Source organism: Budorcas taxicolor, chromosome 17 (genome assembly GCF_023091745.1).
Source record: "Budorcas taxicolor isolate Tak-1 chromosome 17, Takin1.1, whole genome shotgun sequence".
NCBI lineage: Eukaryota > Metazoa > Chordata > Mammalia > Artiodactyla > Bovidae > Budorcas > Budorcas taxicolor.
This window is the reverse complement of record NC_068926.1, coordinates 25,604,737-25,627,069: the sequence shown is the minus strand read 5'-3', so window position 1 is coordinate 25,627,069 and position 22,333 is coordinate 25,604,737.

The following is a 22,333-nucleotide window of genomic DNA, read 5'->3' as shown; positions in this document are numbered from 1 at the left end:
CCCTGGAGAAGGAAATGGCAACCCACTCCAGTATTCTTGCCTGGAGAATCCCATGGACAGAGGAGTCTGGCAGGCTATAGTCCATAATGTCACAAAAGTGTCAGACATGATTTAGTGACTAAAAAACAAGAACAAAATATACATCAGTCTTTCACTATTAGTCAGTGAGAAATGATACCAGAGAAACAGAAATAATCTCAATACATTCAAAGAATCAGGCTTTTAAGGTAAACTTTAGACCATGAAAAATCCACTTAAATGAAGATTTTAGGGAGAAACAAACTGTTGGTCCTTGTTGGGACCTAACAAACGCCATGATAGGCTTCAGGGACTAAGGTAGGACTCACGGGAAAGGCTGAGTCATTGCCCAGTGAGGTCATCCCCGCGGATGCCAGGACTTGTCTAAGCAGCATACTCCCTGTAACCTGGTTTGAGTTTATCAGGACGTAAAAGACATCCCCCTGCAGCCAATAGCCAATTAGTAAATACCAGGAAAACCCTGCAGCCAATAAAGATTAGCCAATTAGTAAATACTAGGAAACTCCTGCTGTCAATCAGCCCTTGCCAACTCTCTATAAATACTGCTGTAAATCTGGGCTCGGGGCTCCTTGCTCCACTCCACTGCATTGGATGTGGCGGGAGCCCTAGCTCGAGCTAGAAATAAAACCCCTTCATGCTTTTGCATTGCTGTGGACGTCTTATTCTCTCAGTTTTGCGGACTCGGACTCTGGGCATAACAGTCCTTCCCTAAGAAAGAAGAAACCATCCTTTTTTTGTTTTCTTCTTTTACTATTCTGTACACTTATTTGAACATCTAGTGTAATAGCACGGTTCTAAAGAATAAAACCATCTGACAATACAGTCACCAACTACACAGACATCTGCGGCACCTTCTTCGTACAGACAAAATCAACTGCAATAAAACATTACCCTAGGGTTTCCCTGGTGGTTCATATGGAAAAGAATCTGCCTACAATGAGGGAGACCTGGGTTCGATCCCTGAGTTGGGAAGATCCCCTGGAGGAGAGCATAGCAACCCACTCCAGTATCGCTGCCTGGAGAATCCCCATAGACAGAGGAGCCTGGAGGGCTACAGTCCGTGGGGTCACAGAGTTGGACACAACTGAGTGACTAAGCACACACAGACAAAACATTACCATCGTCATTATAAGTGAACTTTTATTTAACATTTTAAATGATTGTACACCAGATAAAGCTAAATATATTGAAATGTAAAGCCCTCCCCTTTTAAGCAGTGTTTAAAAAGTTTTTCTCCACTGAAACCTTACAAATATACTGTCCTTTCTGACTAAAACCATCTATTAACCTTCATTGAGCTCCTTAACTTCATTTTTTAAAGAGAAAGTAGTAAATTGGATGGCAGTTCAAAGTTGAGATGCTTCATAAATAAGAAGACAGTAAGGTGGGTTGGGGTTATAAGTTTACATAGAGGCTTAGGGTAAAATTCTCAGCCTTGGTGTTTAGCAACTCTGTATCTCAGTTTTTTGATCTTCCAGGCCTAAGTTTATTCACTTAAAAAATTAAGATGGTAATAATACCTACAGCAAATAGCTAGTGCATATAAAAGCATTCAGTTCAGTATCAATAGCATCACTTAATAAATATTAATTGGTCATCAGTCTTACCTTTTTTTTTTATCTCACCTCTTTCTGAGTTCACTTTAGTGTCCTCTCCCACAAAACCTAAATTTCTGGACTACTGTCCCTACCACTCTTACCTTTCAGGCAAGCTTCTTGAAGGATTTGTCTCTCTTTTTAGAGCCTCATCTGCCATTCATTGCTCAATTGCACAAAAATCTGACTTAAAAATAAGGTTTTTAATATACATACTGGGATTCACACATATCCATATTTGCAAATGTAATCTATACGCCAGTGACTTAATTTAGGACTGTTAGATGCATACTCCATCCTCCATTCCCTCACTTTTACTTAAATTTAGTAAGTTATTTTTAGCCTGCCATGATACCACACAGAATGAAGGACCACAAATATGATCAAATTGTGGTAAAAGAGATGAAAAGGAATGGGTTGGAGGTTGACAAGGTCTTTTTCTAAGGGAGGAGCTATGCTATCCTCCTCTCTTCCTTTGTTTTACTACCAGAGACACCACAGTGATTAAGTGTCTACATCAGAAACTTTGGACCCTGTATAGGAATGCCACACCCTGGGATGGCAGAATAGAGATGCAGGTGAAGCCTCAAAGACATTTTAGAACTCATTTCAGGCAATGTTGCTTTCCACCATGCTCTTCCACAAGATTGAAATAAATTTATATAAGCACATGTGATAAAGGGAATATTATTGTTCTGTGTAGTTGGGTGAATCCAATCAATTCTATATATTTAAACCAGAAAGTGAAAGAGGAGAGTGAAAAATTTGGCTTAAAGCTCAACATTCAGAAAACTAAGATCATGGCATCTGGTCCCATCACTTCATGGAAAATAGATGGGGAAACAGTGGAAACAGTGGCAGACTTTATTTTGGGGGGCTCCAAAATCACTGAAGATGGTGAGTGCAGCCATGAAATTAAAAGACACTTACTCCTTGGAAGAAAAGTTATAACCAACCTAGATAGCATATTCAAAAGCAGAGACATTACTTTGCCAACAAAGGTCCATCTAGTCAAGGCTATGGTTTTTCCAGTAGTCATGTATGGATGTGAGAGTTGGACTGTGAAGAAGGCTGAGGGCCGAAGAATTGATGCTTTTGAACTGTGGTGTTGGAGAAGACTCTTGAGAGTCTTTTTCACTCTCCTCTTTCACTTTCATCAAGAGGCTTTTTAGTTCCTCTTCACTTTCTGCCATAAAGGTGGTTTCTAGACACTGATATTTAAGAATCCCCAATTAAATGATTCTCCCTAACATTAGGTATGTGCTGCATTCTCATGCTGACCTTGCACACACAGCATCCAATCAACCCTTTTATTTTGAGCATTAAATCAACATTTTAATTCTGCATTTAAAACTGACTGGATAAGCACTACACATAAATAATTCTCAAAATGAAAAAGAGTGAATAAAATCAATAAAGAGAAAAGCAAAGGGAATTGGGGGATGATGCGATGATGATGAAAGGAAGCTCTCCATTGATAGCCACTGCAGAATGGCATAAGATGCTAAAGTTGGAAATAAAGAAAAAAGCAAGAAAGAAACTAGATTATCTGATTTACATGATGTATTTGTAATGAGAAAACTTTATGGCACTTCTGAGAATTTGGAGTGATAAGGATATACAAACTAAACACATAATAAAGCAAGTGATTAACTCCAGATAAAGTGTCACACAAGAAAGCAATTATATTCATAATATATAGTATTTAGCTCAGATAGAAACACTTACAAACACATATTAATGTAACGACTGAATAACGTTTTAACCAAAAGTTATGATAAACCTCTAGTGAAACAATGGAGGTAGAGAAAATGTGTTTTCATAGGTATGAACAGACTGCTAAAAAAAGCTTCTACTCTGGGACATTAATGGATACATAGAATGTAAAACTGAGAAATCCATAAATAGAAATAGAAACAAGCCATTTAGATATATAGATGCAAACACCAAAAGAAAAATCCTCTAAAGTTCAAATACTTGGCCCTGATGATTGGGTATCTTGAATGAAGAGAATAGGAGCAGAACTCAAATTTTTGCACAGGGTACTATTTGGTTAAGATGTATAGGTGGCTCAGACAGTAAAGAATCAGCCTGCCATGCAGGCGACCCAGGTTTGATCCTTGGGTTGGGAAGGGAATGGCAACCCGCTTCAGCATTCCTGCCTGGAGAATTCCATAGAAAGAGGAGCCTGGGGGGCTACAGTCCATGAGGCCGCAAAGAGTTGGACACAGCTAAGTCACTAACACATACACACACACACACGCTAATTCATTATAACTGAAAAAATTAAAAAATAGTTGTTTTTAAGAAACTATAATAACTTGAAATATGTTATCTAAAACAGACAACTATTTCTTAGGAAGATAAATGCTATAATTAATAAGTGAGTTGAAACTGTCATAATGCTTTGAACATTTTCAACTATTAAAACTTTGAAAACTGCCTGATCTTGAAGTATTTATACTTTTCCTCTCTAATTTTTTATGCTATTTATTTGTTTAGCATGCTTTTTTCCACTGTGCCAAAATAGTTCAATGTTAGATTCACATTTTCAGAAATTCTAAATTAATCAAACGTGAATTACTACATAATACATGCTAAAGAGCAAAATTCCAAATGCTGGCATAAATTCTGCCTTTGAACCAATCTCAATTGTAAAGGAGCAAAACTGAAAATAATCTCCATGAAAGTCCAATATTTTATGACAAAAACAAAAAAAAATTCACTATAAGACCAAAAATATCTTCACTATCCATCTCCGCTGAGGTAAGAAATGCAAAACACGTTAACAAAATGTTCCCTCACTCTATCACTTACGCATTATCAAGAGATTTCAATTTTGCAATTTATATCCCTCCTGTCACGTGTTAATTTTAAAAACAGTTAGTCTGCTTTTTTACTAGAGTGAAAGGGAAATGAAAACCTTTTCGCAACTGGCCTAGTATTTGCAAAGGTGAAATCTTAAAGCGAAATGGAATGGGGCACAGGAAATCAAAAGAGTTTAAGGATGTAACTATAACCAGGGAATAAAAGGTCATTCATTTTTACAAAAACTCAAAGCAGTCTCTGACGCTCCTAATTAATGAATAAAATTCTTATTTCTTTTACAATAGACCTTTAAACTATTTCCACCCAGCAGTCTCAAAATGATTTCACTAGGAGGTTACTGGAGTTATTGAGCTGAAATGGCAGCTGCTGTTTTTCTCGGTTTCCTTTATTCGTAAAAGGACTGGTAACTTTACATTTGGTTCCCACACACTTCTCCACTGGCAACTCCCCTCTGTTTTGTCTCTCCCCAAAATGTTTAATCTAATTTAGAGTATTCAAAGGGGAAAGAATTAACTTCTTTTCTAAAAGTAATTAAAAGCATGATGCCTTTTATTCACTTGCTTCTAAATTAGGACTGCCCTTTCAAAGAAATATTAAGCTGAAATAGATAAAGTTCACCTTAGTGAATACTACAATTATCTAGGGAAGCAAGGATCTATATGTGAGACAAGCTCTATACCTGTAGTTTAGCAATATCCACATAAAAAGAAGATTAAGCAGCTCTCAAACTGCATTTGAACTGTTCAGTAGATGTCAGCATATTAAATTCCTTACTCTTAAAGATCAACGAGATATATTTTCATATTTGAATACCTTCTTATCATAAAAATACATCCGGTGCCTTCCTGGTAACAAAATAGGATTGATATTGATCCTAGATTTGACCACAGATTTACAGGTTTCAACAAAATATTACTTAGGAGAAAATATATACTCTGGAATTTTTTTTAGTGAGTCATTGTGGAGAATATAACGAAATCAAATAAAGTGGAGAGACATGAAAAAAGTGAAAAATGCTCTGATTCAATTAACTAAGGGCAAGCTCCCTTAGACTTTTCACAACCAAAGATTCTTCTGAGGATACAACAATGCTAATTAAATAGGTACCTTTGTGCTTCTTAATTACTTTCATCTCTCCCAGAAAGGTATTACATGAAATTTCACAACCATTCTACAGAAGCTAAAATATAATACTGAAAAAAACTAAAACACAGTTTCAACTCTATGGGATGAAATTAAGTTAGAAACTAGACATTCACAGGTAAGTATGTATAAGATAATTCTACATATGATGTAATAAAATAGAACCCATTGTGTGTAGGTGGAAGAGTGATTTATACACCAATATTTGAATGTTTAGAAGGATTAGAAATGCATCCACTAATTGCATTGCAAATCTATAAAGTGTAAGAAATTCTTTACAGAAAGAAAACAGGTTGTTGCAGGAAACCAGTAAGACAGAAATAGTACAACTAAAAAAATAGAGTGAATCAAATATATAATGGTATAACTGATCCATCCATGTTTAAAAATAAAATCATCCCTACAAAGTAATTTTATTAACAAAAGAACTTTAAAAATTTCACAAACTACTTAAATATATCAATGTGAACAATTGTTATGAATAATGCAATTTGTTATTAACTCCACATAAAGGACTACTGTGCTGAAATAATTCTGAAATGTATTAAAATATCTCTGTCTTATTAAGAGGAATATAGGCAACATGTAACATTTTCTCTGTCATCATTATGGCTATCACATATGTAGCACCTAACTAAATTAATCCAGTTTGTGTCTCTGCTTCCAAACCTAATGAGACTTCTATGTATGTCTTCACAATCATCCATTTCCCCTTTCCTATATACAGCTGTAATCCAGAAAGAACTAGTCATTCTCAAATTAGGTACTGAGACTAACCATATCACAGTTCCACTTTTCATATAAAAACATTTTTATCCAGGACTTTGTAAGTATTTAGCACCATGTCCCAAACATAAAGGAGTTCATTTCATATTAATATTTTTTAATATGTGAGTAAATGAATGTATGTAGTTAGTAAGCAAATAAATAAGCAAGCGTGGGAGACAGGCATATTGATAAAATCAAACAATGAAATTTTAGCAAGAAAAAAACCATCCAGAGCACTACAAGCATTTTATACTTACAGATTTTGTATGGACAAAGGACATAACTTGTTCTAAGACCACTGCTTGTCTAGTTAGATACCTGAATGAATTGAGAAAAACCTTATGAAGCGTGTAGAGGCAACACACCCTATACGATTGGCAGACAGCACATTCTAGAAGAGTCTATCATATTGACATTTAGCGTGTTGATGCATTTTTCATTACAACTTGAAGGCAAATCATATTTTTGTAAAGGTCAATGGAGGTAGGCACTTAAAGCACTCAAATTTGACAAAGTTATTCATCATCAGTTTTTCTAGGAAACGTACTTGCTCAAATGACAGTCACTAGACATTGCTTTGCTTTTAATTTCCTTTGTTATCATTGTTTAACTATTCCCCATGGAAGATAAAGGTTTTGTTGAGGCAACCAAGAAATTCTAAAGTCTCCTGCTGGGGACCTAATATCCTAAACCCAATTTTCCCCTCCACCAACACATCTTTAAATACTCCCTTTTGTTTCTGATGGGGGGAAAAAAAGCAACTATCAAAAAATTGAAACCTACTCTACATCCCATGTAGACATCCCTTTACTTTTAAAACCTCCTCGTCATTAAATGACAGAGTTGTTTTAGTGGTTCTCCCCCTAATTTAGTGTTAGGGGCAAATTGCCTAGTGGGAAAACATTCAATTTAGTGGATAATGAGAAATCTACTTTAAAGCAACTCCTAAAGGAAACCTTAAAAAAGAACATCTCATGTTCCGTTTGTTTTCTCTTGTCATGGCAAAACAACCATAGCCAGTTACTAAGAACCCAATCTACTTCATGTCTGAGTTCTAGTACCCTCACAAATTTAAGAAGGAAAAATTGATCTCCTTAATTTTAAATTAAGAGATCCTCTTGACCTGTTCTTTTCCTATTCTCCATGGCACTTTTCACTTTCCAACACACTAGTTTATTTATTTATTACACACACACACCAAAAAAAAAAAAAAAACCAGCAGTTGAGAACATCTGTCTATTTTATTCATAATGTATTCCAAACACTCTAGTACATCACGGCGGTGGTGAGTTGCCAAGCAGTGTCTGACTCTTTGTGACCCCATGGACTGTAGCCGCCAGGCTCCTCTGTCCGTGGGGATTTTCAGCCAAGAATACTGGAGTGGGTTTCTATTTCCTTCCCCAGGGGATCTTACTGGACCAGGGATCAAAACCGCATCTGCTGCACTGGCAGGCAGAGAAGCCCCGAGTACACGGTAGGTGCTCCATTCCTGAATGAATAAATGAATTAATCAACCAACCAAAATGTCTTGCCATTTTTCATTTCAAATTCCAGTCATATGGCACATTACATGTTATTAACTTTGGAAGGACCCTATAGTTGATAAATTTGAGTTCATAAAAGTAAAAGATCTAAATCTAGATTACAATACAGCTCTATGTAAGCACTATGTAAACACAACCTAAAGAAATGATTTTTTTGTTTTCTCTTAGGCTCTAGCTAAATATGCAAAATAAGTCAGCTGTACTTATATTGCAATATCCACATCTTAAAGACGTTTATTTATTTTTTATTAAACCTAAGCATCAATAGTGGGAAGGATTGAGATCTCAACCAAAACTTTCTTAGGGAGACATATCCAGTGGGACTAGGTTAGCACTAAGCACATCTGTTTCAAGTGAAAAGATACTCATACTTAACTTGCTATTTCACTCAGAAGCTATCCAGGAAAGTAAATTGTTCAAAAATAGGGAAGACAAAACCTGGGGCCCATTTCATTTCTCCAACCCAAAAAGGAGACTATGGGTTAGCCTCCTATTTTAGCAGATGTTCATGTCTTCATTTTATTTTAAAAATGAACTTAATACATTTAGCCAACATCTCCTTGGGTTTCTAGAGGTTTGTTTCTATTTCAAACTCCAAATGTCTAAGAGCACTCATACTTCAGAATGCTGGAGAACTTACATCTCATCAAAAAACAATAAATTTCATTGGGAAGTACTTTGAAAATACTCAAGTTTAGAGAATTTATCTTATTGACCTTGGAAAAGGGCAGTGAAAAAAAAATCTGAAGAAATGGTTTCTGAATTTCTTTGTCTGCTTATTTCATTTTGGAATTCATCATGCTTATATATCAGCTTGAGAGAACCAAATGATCCTCAAACGACTGGCCAGCAGTAAAGTGAGCATTTGCAAGGAAGCACATCTTCTTGAAAATTATAAGCTAGATATGGGCCAATAATTGCAGAGTAATTGAGTGCATTAAGATAAATAAACAAATTATGATGGAAAAGAGGACAAAGCCAACAAACAAATAGGAAATACTGGAGAAAACATAAATTCAAAGTTAGGATTGCTTATTTCTCCATGTAGTAGTGTGTAATGTCAGCCCTACACTGATAATTACTATCTTGATCCTGGGTAACCGTCACATCTACTCAGCTCTCAATGTTCTTCTCTATACATGAACAATTTGAATTAGATAAAAAGATTTTAGTTTAAAAGGGAAAGGGGTGGAGTATTTCACAAATTTCAGTAAATAAATTAAAACAACAGGAAAACTGCAAGACACCAGGTCAGACCTGCTTACCTCTTAGGCTCTCACTTCCACTATCCCTGCCCTTCCCCTGCCACTCCTACCCCCTTTGTCTGTGGGTAACTTTCAGGAAACCCTAGACGTACTTTGTGAAAATCTCTGGAAGAAATGGACTGCTAACTTTCTTATTCTCCATGAGGTGCCACAGTATGGCTATAGATCATCAATTTAAGCGTATTCTGTTTTGCTACATCATTCATAATTGTATTATTGTTCTCATGAATATAATGCATTTAGAGTGGATAGCAGGCATAAAGAATAACAATTGTGTACTTAACATGCTCAAAGATAGCTATCCCACCTCAGGACAGTAAATCAAGAAAGTATTGCATTTTTACAACTTAGCATTCAAATCGTATTTGCCTATAACTTTTATAACAGAAAATGTAAAGAGACAATAAAATTTTCCCTGTCTTTGGTTTGGTATATAATTCTAAAAAATCCTTTCAGCATTAAAATTCTGATTTTAATATTAAATCAACTGCTAGGTGAATATTATACTCTTTCTAGTGTATCTTTATTTGATAACATTAAAAATAAACTTCTTAAAAATGTTTCAGAATAAACCTGATACTTAAAACACTTTTTTTTAATCTAATGGAGTTTATTTCATGCTCTTATAGTGAAAAAAAAAAAAGGAAGGAGGGGTTTAAAATGGGGCTAAAGAGACAAAAAGCTAAAAAATAAAATTGTTAACCAACTGAAATATCTTCTATATACCTGCAATAAAACATGGAATTTAGCTGTGTATACTGCCACCTATAATTCACCAAACTATAACACATTTCTCTCAAATAAAAGAAGGAAATGCACAAATGCTCTTGAACACAATAAAAATTCTGCAGTGACTGTGTGACCATCAACAATTTAAGACAGCACCATATTAAAATCATGTCCTTAAATGGCATAGCCTTTTTTTCTCTATCCATTTTATTCTTAATTATTACAGTTGAAATAAAACTCTAACTAATAACATTTCTGCCTTTACATCTAAAACTCATCTTCATATGTGGGTAAAATTTAAGAGCATAGAAATAAAAAGAGGAATTCCTATTACAATTTCCATCTATGAATCAGATCTCATGTTTCCATGCATGTATATCCTTATTTTAAACACAAAAACATTACATAGTTATGAGACTGCCAGCTAAATCCAAACTAGTCACTTAAGGAGGAAGAAGAGCAGGTTTTTAGAGGGGCCTTTATTTTTAAATTGTAATTAAAATTTCCCATCGCAACAGAACTTATTTCATAAGTATTATTAAAAAGAATCATGATAAAGAACAATAGATCTTTAAAATAAATCATGTAAATCATATGTTCTAGGATGATATCTACTCATTCCTGCCTTTCTGAGATAAACACAGTCTTAAATTATTTCAGTTCTATCGACAGAAGAAATATAGTTAATCTGACAAGGAATAATACACTAAAATACAAATAAATGAAGAAACAGAAACTTTTAGAAAAATTCGAATGTGAATTCTGTAAGAAATAACCATACAACCTAGTTTTTTCTGAATTGTCAAAACTATCTATGTATGTTAGAAGCATTCTCAGCATTCCAAAAGGACTCTCCACTAGGAATCTGAAAAACAGGTCATTATTTAAGGATTCTCCAACTGAGAGAGGGCTTCCCAGGTGGCCTAATGGTAAAGAATCTGCCTGCCAATGCAGAAGACACAAGAGACACCAGTTAGATCCCTGGATTTCTGGATTGGGAGATCCCTTTGAGAAGGAAATGGCAACCCACTCCAGTATTCCTGTCTGGAGAATCCCATGGACAGAGGAGCCTCGTGGGCTACAGTCCATGTTGTCACAGAGTAGAACACGATTGAGCACACAGCTGAAAGAAGCCTCTTCCTAGAGTTTCCAGAACCTCAGTATCAAAGACTGGGATTTTTTTCTTTCTTTCTTTTTTTTTTTTTTTAATCCAGCTAGTGGAGAAGGAAATGGCAACCCACTCCAGTGTTCTTGACTGGAGAATCCCAGGGACAGCGGAGCCTGGTGGGCTGCCGTCTATGGGGTCGCACAGAGTCGGACACGACTGAAGCGACTTAGCAGCAGCAGCGGTGAAGAATATATATAAAGGTTAACAATTCTAATTCCTTCTCTTTCCAATGTCAAAAGGGACTCACCATGCTGTTAACAGACATGTCTGACTTGTGAATCCTGGAGTTCCCTTCCAGAACCTGCCTCTGTTGTCACCATCAGCAGTTTCGGTGGAGACAGGCTACTGAGCAGCAGCTTCCAGAAGAGGATGACAGCTCTGCTCTAGAAGCGCTTCCTGTTGCTGTCCCTTACATATTTGGGGCTTTTTTTTTTCTCCTGCTTTCTGGAGTAAATCTGAACAGGACATTAAACACTTTTAAGAAACAACTGGAGGGATGTAAATCCTCCAAATGTGAACGGTGGTTTTCAATTCTAAATGAAAAAGCGGTATGAAAAGGATAACCTCACCAACTTCCCTCAGGAAAACAAAACTTGGGTACTGCGAGTTTTGTAAATACCTGATTTACATAAGACGGAAACTGACCAATGAACAGCTGCCATCAATCCTGCTCAAGCCAATGAACTTACGGCTTGGACTCCGGCTACGCTCCCGCTGCGGACCCTCTACAGGCTTGAGCTTAGGTTGCTGCAGTTGGCATTTTCCAATTGTAATTCTTCTGCTGTTCTGGAATGAACTCAATTTCTGATAATTCAAGCTTGACTCAGTTTACTTCATTATTCAGGCTGATAGATACTACTGTAGATCTAGTTATTCCATGGTTTTATATTTGAATTAATGCTCAAATCCACCCGGAGTTCATTTTTGTAAATTGTGTAAGATGAAAAAGTAAATCTTTCCTTTCATCACAGACATGGAACTTTTCCATTGTAAATCAAGCAAACATATAGTATACTCCAATTCTGATCCATCCTGTTTCACTGATACATTTTAATGTTTTCTTCTATAGAAAAATACGGTTGTATCTACTGTGCCCTTTTTCTTTCTTATATGTGTGTACTGTATATTTATACTTAAACCCTTTCATTCTGGTCAGCTAATCCTGGTTCTATTAGCCTGTGAAAAACCTCTCAGATTATTCTTAATCCTTCATGTATAAAATAATTATGACCTAATTACAGAATTGTTTCTAAGGTCCATCATATCTAAACCACAAACAATACAGGTCTGACAGTTATGAAAAAGGAAGCTGGGGAATAAGAAAAGAAAAAAAAAATACACATACTATGGTAATCAATAGTTCTTTTTGGAACTGGCATCCCTTCATTTCAGGAGACTGAAGAACAGAAGCTAAAAGCAAGACAGTGTCCCCTCTGACTTAAAATTCAGGACATTCATTGCTTTGAATCTATTAAGTCAATCAACCTTTCTTTTAAACTTAATCCCAAAACACTTATAATATCTCCTGATTCTACCTATGGCAGCAAATGTCCTCCCATCTCAGTCATATTTACTTCTAACGTCTTAACATGCTAATCGTGGCGGACTGCTTCTTAGCTTGCCATTCTGACCTTATAAAAACAATAAAACAATTCAGAATACTAGCCATTGTACTTATTCTAGTCATAGTTATACAGTCAACATAGTATATACAAAATAAGATGAAAACCAGAAAACAGAACATTATAAGTTGATAACATCACTTTTGAGTAGTAGCAGTTCTGAGAGAGAAGGAATGCATTTCATGAGTTTTAAATGAGAGATCAAGTGTTTTGAACACACTTGTCCAGTGGATTTTCCATTTTAATTTGGGTTTCTTCTGAAATAACCCACTTCAAAGACCTTTCTCAAATACAGATTATTAAAAATATAGCCTGTGGAATTGAGTATAACATCTTAGATATATTTTAAAGATGAATAAAGTGGAAAGTTAAAAGGTCAAGCATTCATTCATTTAGTCAGCACATCTTTATTAAGCATTGGTAATGCAGCCAACAACTCTTATCAAAAGTAGGACCATTCAGCTGAATGTTTGTTAGGTTCCTTGGGCTTATGCAATACATCTCTCCCTTTTCGCCTAGCAGAATGAAACTACGTTTTTGTTAAATTAGATACTTGGTTAGGTAGTCTAACCAGACAAGATTTTTAAAGTATTTTGAGAAAACTAGCCATCATCACGTCACTATTAAATTAGAAGCAGCAGCCAGGATTCTCAAATATATATGCTAATGAATAAGCAATAATATTAGGTTTTATTATAATTCTAAGGCTGAGCACTGGCCATTAGCCCAATCCATACCAAAAGCATTACTCAGGTGTGAAAGCTAAATGAGGCTCTCACCCAACTCTGCTGACCTTAAATTTGGCCAAATTCTTGTGGGTGGGGATAAAGAGGAATAAATCCAATGAATCAAAATTGAAGCTGCCTTGGCATCATAGATATAAGTAACTGGGTCCAAAGTCAGGATGTTGGCCTGTAATTAAAAAGCTCAATTTGCTGTTTTTATGATCTCCATACAAAAGCTTTTTGCTATCACTATTTTCACTTCTTTACTGTGCAAGTCGTTCTCACCTGCTTTAGATATGCTTTTTTCTGCTAATCTGTATAGTACTGTTGCCTTTAAAATCATAACACAAACTGCCCTTTTCTAGAAATCTTTGCTTAATTGTTTTTATTCTAGTCTTTTCTATATTTCCCATGCACTCAGCATTCATAGTCATTAGATGTTTAAATGTATTTTTATGCCATTTAATGAATTTGTCTAAATATTTTATATGCATTCTTTATTTATCAAATTGTGGTGAATCCTGGAGAAATATATCCATGATTTACATTTATTTTCTATTCTTTAGGTATTTGTATGGCTCTGCTCCTATCACACCAGCACCAATGCGTTTTTGTTTTCTAAAAGTATAATGAGTTACTAAGGAGAATACTAACAATAGCAATGCTAGACACAGAAGTAGCAAAAGAGGAGAATGATAAACAGAAAGGCTTGAGGCTCAAAATTGGTCATTCTAATAAATTCATTCTATCTTAAGTGATTTTTACCAATTTGTTTTTAATCTGGAGAATTTTTGTACCCATTGACATGAATATCAGTTCAGTTCAATTTAGTTGCTCACAAGAATATAGTAGTATGTATTAAGGAATTAGAGGTAAAATAGTGACTATATCAAATAAGAGTTTTTTAATCCTAAAATGTGGACTTTCTGGTGGCTCAGACAGTAAAGAATCTGCCTGCAATGCAGGAGACATCGGTTGGATCCCTCAGTCTGGAGGATTCCCTGCAGAAGGGTATAGCAACCCACTCCAGTATTCTTGCCTGGAAAATCCCATGGACAAAGGAGCCTGGCAGGCTACAGTCCATGGGGTCACAAAGAGTCAAACATGACTGAGTAACAAACACTTTCACACAATCCTAAAATGTTGATAATTATAGAAATAAAACAACAGTATTTTATAATGAAACACCATGTTTTCATTTAAATGATTTTCTGAATCTACACATATGTTTTATCATATAAACTAAAACATATAGAAAATTTAAACTTATCTAGAAGAAAATTAAAGTGTTAAAACAACATGATTATGAAGAGAAGTTCACTGATTTTTATATTTTGATGTTTAATTAACATTTAGCTAGTTTGATCATCTTCATTTATGATTTGCATTCTCTTTAAAATTATAATATCCTGCAAAATAAGGACAATGCAAAATTGTCCTCAAAGTAAATACTTTAGTATGGACTTCATGAAGGAGCAAAACATCAAGAAAATCAATACTAATTATTCTCAATAAATATTTAAGGACTATCTCATTCAAAACATCTTGCTATTATATTAGTTAAAATTCATTAAAAGTCTACTATGGGCTAAGAGTTTTACATGTATCATTTCAGTTTAAGTCTCACAATGACTCAATAAGGTCAATTTTTGTCATATTTTAACAGATGTTTAGGATGTTTAACACACTTTGATAATATTTCAAAGGAGTTAAGTAATTTGACCCAGCTCAGATATTTGCAGAAGCAGGGATTTGAGCCCAATTTGGTGTAATTCTTCATCATTTACTGCATCATCACCCACCACAGTTAGGTGCCTTCAGAAATAAGTAATATATAGAACCTTCCTTAGAGGGCCTATATTACACATACTCTGAGTTATTGGGCACACTTCTAAAAGAAATACAGTATTTTTCTTCTATCAGTACTTATTACCAAAATAATACATATTTTATACTTACAGTAAGTAAATAAAATTGCATCATCTTCTTCCTTTGGTGATTTCTTCCTATATTTAAAATTGTTTTTAAGTCATTTCCTTTCATTTCCTGTAGGAACAAGATTATCAAATAAATTTCATTGTTTGATTTTCAGAAATTTCAAATTTAAACAATCTTTTTGGAGTAACACTGAAGAAATTAGTATAAAAATGATGGTTGAAATTTTGCTTAACAAAACACTCTTTCCCTTTTAAAGATCAGTTCAGAAATACATACAAAAAAAAAAAAAGAATATTTGCTCTGTGTAAAATGGGTACATGTCTTAGTTCTTCCTAGCTTTTAACAATCTCTAATAAACTAAGTGAACAAGCCAGTACTTCTTGGACCATTGATCAACTTAGTGTATGTTTCAGGAATGGATGAAGTAGAAGTGCCTTCCTTTTGGACATGGTTGTATTATCCGTTTCTATTTTCAGTCACTAAAATCCATGATTCCCATGCGACACACTTCAAATGTGAGAAAGAGACGGATGCTTCATAACCTCACTTGTAAGAAAGTTTTAGTCTCCTAATAAATTTCAAAAAATTTTAAAAAAAGCCTCCTCAAATATGTTTATGAACTCCTTGGCTCAACTCAATGAGTTACTAGCCATTTTGACTGGTCTAAAAATCAGTACTTTTGTTTTACAAAATCTGGATTAAAGATGAACTTTAAAGATTGAACTCCATTTTTAATCTGTAAATTAATTCATTTTTTGTTTTACCTCCAAAGTAAATCCAATCCGATAGACCAGAGGAACATCACAGTGGAGCCTCAACCTGAGAGCATCAGAAGGCCTGGATTTGAATTTTGTACTAGTTTGCTGAGTTACTTAAATGCTGAACATCCTGAGTATCATTTATCTATAATGTTGGGATGATATTACCTGTAGACATGGGCGAAAATACTACAACTTATCTAAGAATGCTTGACATATACTGGCTATTTAAAAACCACTTTGACCGAAAAAAAAAACAAGAAATTGCAATCAAATAAAGCATTTTACAGTATCGCATAGACAAGCCTATTTAAATAAGACATCATGGAAATCAGGTTTCTTATAGAAAGAATTATAGTAACCAGCCAAACTGAGAAAGATATTTTTCTTAAACGGACATATCTGTTCTACTATTTGGTCTGTTTACTATTATAATTCTAATTACCAATGTAATTCTCACTCTACATGTGATAGTGTCTCTGTGGTGCCTGTCTCCAATAACATTTTCAAATCCTTTAGAAAAGAATGCTATGACTTGTAACCCTAATCCCAATTTGAGTAATCTCATTCTGTATTCATAAAAATCAAGGGGCTTCCCCTTGATGAAAACAATGTATACTTGCCAGGCAAACACTAGCATTTTGCTGACTATATCAGTGTCAAAAAAGAAGCAAACTCACTGGGGAAGAAAACAGAATTCTAGACATCTTTTCTGCTACTCATATAAACTTAATCAGGGCTTACAATTAAATTTTTGAAATTGTTCTATATCATCCTTAATGTTTAAAGTTTCATTTCTACCTCTGGGCCCCATCAGTAAGTAAAACCCACATATCATCCCTGTTAGCTGGCTTTTTAAAATGTGATGTCTTATAGTTTTATTTCCAATCCTAATCACATCATTGATTTCAGTAATCTTCAGTAAGAGTAATTATTAATGCTGTCAAAAGCAGAGGTTGGAATTCAATTTTTTTCTTTTCCTTTAAAAAAAAACCTGGATAATTAATATTAGGCTTAATAATGTGACTCTAGAGGAAACTCAAGTTTCCTATGATTGACTATGAAATACAGCAAAGATAATGTCTTCACTTAAACTTCTACACATACCCCAAAATACTTATATGAGCCACAAATGGTTAAAAAAATGCTAGGAGCAGTCACTCATAACACAGAAGTAACTAATTTTCTTTTTCATATAGGCACCCCACCAAATTCTATCTGATTGAGTATTTTTCTGTAATTTAAGACAACAATAAATCTATCTTGTCTACTAATGCCCCCCAAACTAAGGCACGTGAAACTTTTACTAACTGAGGTGTGTCTTAAGGACACTAAGAAAAATTTAAAAATAAAAAACAGGATAAACCAATATAAAGAGATGAGACATTTTGAAGAAATCAGATTTTTAAATATCCAAGGCAATTTTTATGGAAGGATAAGATAAGGTAATGCATTTTTATTTTCAGAAAAAGAGGTCATGATGTAATAAAGATTGTCATTCCATATCAGATCTCTTTATTTACATTCTGAAAGAAGGTGTAGAACAAAGCATAAGTTTCCGAAGGATTATCTATTTTCCACCATAAGACACAATATGTGAAGGAGCTGACAAGAATGTGAGTGTACTCAATGTTGATCACCCACCCCATACTCAGGAAATATATTTGGAAACATTATCAAACACTATTGCCTGATTTTAAAATACTCCTGGACTTCTTACTGATCAATACCTCTTAGAGAAAGGATAAGAGTATAGCATCTGAACTGAAATAGTATTATTAGAAAATGATATTTTGAGCATTAGGATATATAATTCATGTTGCTTTCATTTGCTCAGACTATTGTAAAAAATCCATAAATCACTTTCTTGTTCATGTATTGCTTAAGTGCAATTTGTCATTCTGCATTAAAGGGCTGCTTCAGCTCATCAGTGCTTTTAATTCACTGTTTAGAGTTTAACAAAATGCTGGCCCTGTCTGATAACTGAAAGACCCTGAAATGTGAAGCCACATCAATATTAACAAGGTTAAACAAAATGGAGAAAACGTTTCTACATTGACTATCAAGTAACACTTAATAGCTAGTATTCTCAGTCCCCCAAACAGGTTGGTTTCGTCCCCATTAGGTTCAAAGCATTAGAACACAGCAACTAAAGAGTTATCTGAATGCTTATAACATATAGCATGTATATGCTATAAATCTTTTCCAGCAACTCTCATCAACACTCACTCTCCTGGAGATGAACCAAAACAAACAGTATGGCATTGGTTCGAAAGCCTTGCCTTCCCACCTCTAAAGTTAGGTTACTTTGCAACAAATAAACCGATTTCATGGTTACCCATAAGAGCTGCCATACAGTCCAGGTCCTTTGCCTTTGCTCTCTGCACTGTGCTTGCTGGGAATAATAAGTGCAGTGAACCACCCAGCTCAACCCTGGCAGGGGGTTGGCATTTGAAAGACTCCTTATTGACAATTTAATTTTTTTTCTTCTATTTCTTTAAAAAAAAAAATTCTCTCAAAGCTCTGGGCACACTGCAATAATAAGAGGATTTAGAAACAAACTGCTTTCAAGTCAAGTTAAATCACTGCAAACACTCATTCATCCAAATGCTAGTTAACAAACTTGTTTCCCTTCCGCCTTTCCCTGAAAAGGGCAGGGAGGAAAGCAGCCGCGTTAGTTAGTTTCAAAGTTTGTAACTACTGTGTACAGAAAACGTGACTGTGAGATTCTTAGCGCCCACCCTCGCCTGCTGCCCTTAGAGGACAATGAAATTAACGAGGATGGTTTATCACTCACACACCAACAAGGACTTCTAAGAAGACTGATTTTGACAACCAACCCTCCAAATTATAGTAATAGCTGCTTTCCCCCGTTTGTTTTAGGATACAGTTTGCGTTGGCCCAGAGAGTTGGCGCTCCTGGAGGGGGCGTGGGGAGGGAGGAGGGTTATGTTAAGGATTGCTTCTCCCCGCCGGTTTCAGTTATGAGCGGGGAGGGGGTGAAGGACGCTGCATATAAGATATTCTGTACTTCAAAGCGGTCGTCAGCCCCACCACCTGGGCTGTTATTTATGTAATCACGGCCGCACTAAATTCTGGGGTCCGCCGAGTGAAAAAGCAAAGGGGGTAATGTGCTCCATTGACACAGCAAGGAAGAAACTACACGGGTTTTATTTAAGAAGCATTTTTTAAAGATAGAGTTAAAGTGTTGTTTTGTTCCTTGGGTGACAGGGTGGGGCTGTTTAATGATTCCAGGGTAGGGAGGCAGAGAAGGTTGCTAACGCCAACCTCTGAATCGTGGCCCGGGACAACATGCTGTTGCAATTACCCTTGGCTGGAACGACGTAGAGGGAGGCCGACCGAGTGCTCGTGCTTGTTCTTACAAGGGGAAGACCCCGTCGTCACCTCGCCGATTCCAGGGCGCCTTGGAGACTAGAAGTCAGAGAGGCGAGACCTCTAGAGGACCCCGGCCGGCTTCGCCGGCGCGGATCCTAGCCTCTGCGACCCAAGAAATCCTGCAGAGCCCCCAACAGGCCAGCCCAGCCGAACCAGAGCCCCAAAGCAAAATTCTCTGGCTTGTCCTGTGCCGCTTTCGCCGCTAGGAGACGCCTGTAACCCACGTTTGTGGAGAGAGTTTCCCTTTCAAACACAACTGCTATCAAAAAAAAAAAAAAATGCAGCTCAAGTATTAACAGTGGATGTAGTGATTATTTACAGGCAAATCTGGCCATCTCTCCACGTTCTCATCTCCACCTCTGGAAGCTCTCTGGCTCTAAGCGAACGTCCAAAGTCTGCTCAAACTTCATCTATGTTTTGAGAACACAGCCCCCCCTCCCGCAAACAGTTTCTGGATCTGCATTGTCATTCAGCCGCATGCTTCTCACACGCAAACACGCGCGCGCACACAAGTGTTTCCATACGTACAAATGAAATATTAGAAAATTACCGTCATTTAAAAAATGCTCCAGGATTATTCCGATGAGTCAGCTTGAAGACCTCAAAACATTTCATTTCAATCCTGCAGATCTAAGGAAAAATCAGGAAGATGAGGGGGAGAAAATACAGATGCAATGCCATTATTAATATTCAGATACACTATAATCTCCTTTTCATTGATCCACAGGTCCTTTTAGAAACTGACGCTCCATTCTCAGCTGCAGACGTGACGCTAAAATCATTTTAACTGCGGCGGTTTTCGCTTGGCTTTGGCCAATCGTCAGTTTACTGCAGCTGGAAAAGGATTAGCCATTTTTGCTGGCATCCTTTCCTTCCAACCGTTCAAAGGCTGGACCTATCTCCATGAAAGAGCCAATGGGGGCGGGGGGTGGGGGGAGCGGCTAGAGCAGCAGACAAGCACTCTCGGGACTCGCAGACGCAAGCCTCAGTCTATATTCCCGGCCATGGCCACTCGCCCTTCTTAATGCCCTGCCAGGAGGGAATGACAACATACCTCAGGATCGGATAAACGACTCTCCTTTTCCCGCAGGTTGTGGCGGTGTTACTCCCGGATCATTCATTACCAGGAAGCCCCAAGGGATCTTTCTATCTTGTAGCATAAGAAGGCAACTGAACAAGGGCTGCATTGGTTGAATAAACAATCCCCTACAGCCCATTAATTAATACACATTACGCTTTTAAAAATCTTTTTGGAGAATTAACATTCAATCCACTCTAGCATTGAAGAGTTTGCGCTATATTTTAACTTCACAAGAACTGGGTGCGTTTACGCGCCGCTTTGCCCCGGCGCTTCGCCGAGAGTGAGCACTCGGAGCTCCTCAAGCGCATCCTTCGGGGCCCCGGAGGTGTTGTGGGGACGCTCCGTTGGGGCTTATACAGAGCGGTGAGCGGAACCAGGCGGGATGAATACGAGCGCCGTGGATGGGTGTGCAAGCGCGTTCGCAGATACTCGCAGCCTCACACGCACTGGGGCCCCGCGCGTGCACGGCTCCAGCCCACGCACCTACCCTCACCCCCGCCCGCACACGCGTTCACAGCCGCCCCGCTGCCCTCATCCTGCGGTCTCGCTCCAGGCTGGGCAAGAATCGGTGCTCGGGTCTAGTGTAGGGAGGAGGGGGACATCGCCAATTGTCAGAAAAAAAGCCTGTGCGCGCCGCCGCTGTGTCGCACTTGGCAGGGGGAGGCGCAGGGATATTCGAGGCGCCTAGCAGCGAACCGGAGAGCTCCGTGCCCGAGGCCAGAGAGTCAGCGCTAGGCTGGCGGGCTGGAAAGCAGAGCTCGAATGAAACTCCTCAGTCGTCGATCAAAAGGCTCTCACCTCAAACCAGGTCCCTAAGCGAATTAATCTTTTGGTAAGATACTGTGGATGTACGTTTAGGAAGGGAAGAGGCGAGTATAAAGCGTCTGCACGTCTATAGGAGCCGCCAGGGTTCATCCCTGGGCTTGCATCCCCTGGCTGTTTGGGACCCACCTCCGCTCCACACTCCAGCTGTCTAACCCCCTTTCCCCGCAGCCCCTTCAGACCTTCACACTTAGTTTGACACAGCCTACGCCATATCTGTTTTTAAATGTCCTGCTAATCTCCGCCAGAGTCCTTTAAATTGGTAACCCCCGCCAATTAGTGGCCCCTCTGCAACTTTTTCCTGTTTTTCTCGGTGACTTATTTTCACGATCAGCAGCAAGGAAAATACCTTAAAGGAAAAAGAATATTAGCGTCATTGGAAACCCCGCTCCCGGGAGAGGATACCGCTGCTGCTATTATGTTTTCGCATTTGCTGATGCAAACAGGGAAACCTCTCTATTCCCTCTCCGTTACCTGCGGCTGGGGACTAGGAACTTTCCGCGGCAAAGTCCCCAGCTAGCACCTCGGGACCTGCCGGGCTGTTCTCGCTCTCACGCTCTCACACTCACACTCACCCAGGCAGCCCAGGCGCGGGTTCCATCCCGCCCGGCCCGGTTACTGCGTGACGCGCCTTCTTGACGGCCGGTTTGTCCAATTAGCTCTGACTCGGTGGGTGGTGCTCCTCGGCGATTGGTTGGCAGAATGAGGGCGCTGCGCAAAAACAGAGAAGCGGAGCGCTCGGAGCTCAGAAACTGCCAGCCGAGAACGCAGGCTTAGGGCTGAGGCAGGAGGAGGAGGGAAGAACTGAAAAGCAGAGAGACAGGTTAGAGGAAAGAAGAGGCTTGGGAAGGAAACAGCAAAAAAGAAACTGCTCCTCACAGTTACTGAGAGGCAAACGACGGTGGAGATGAG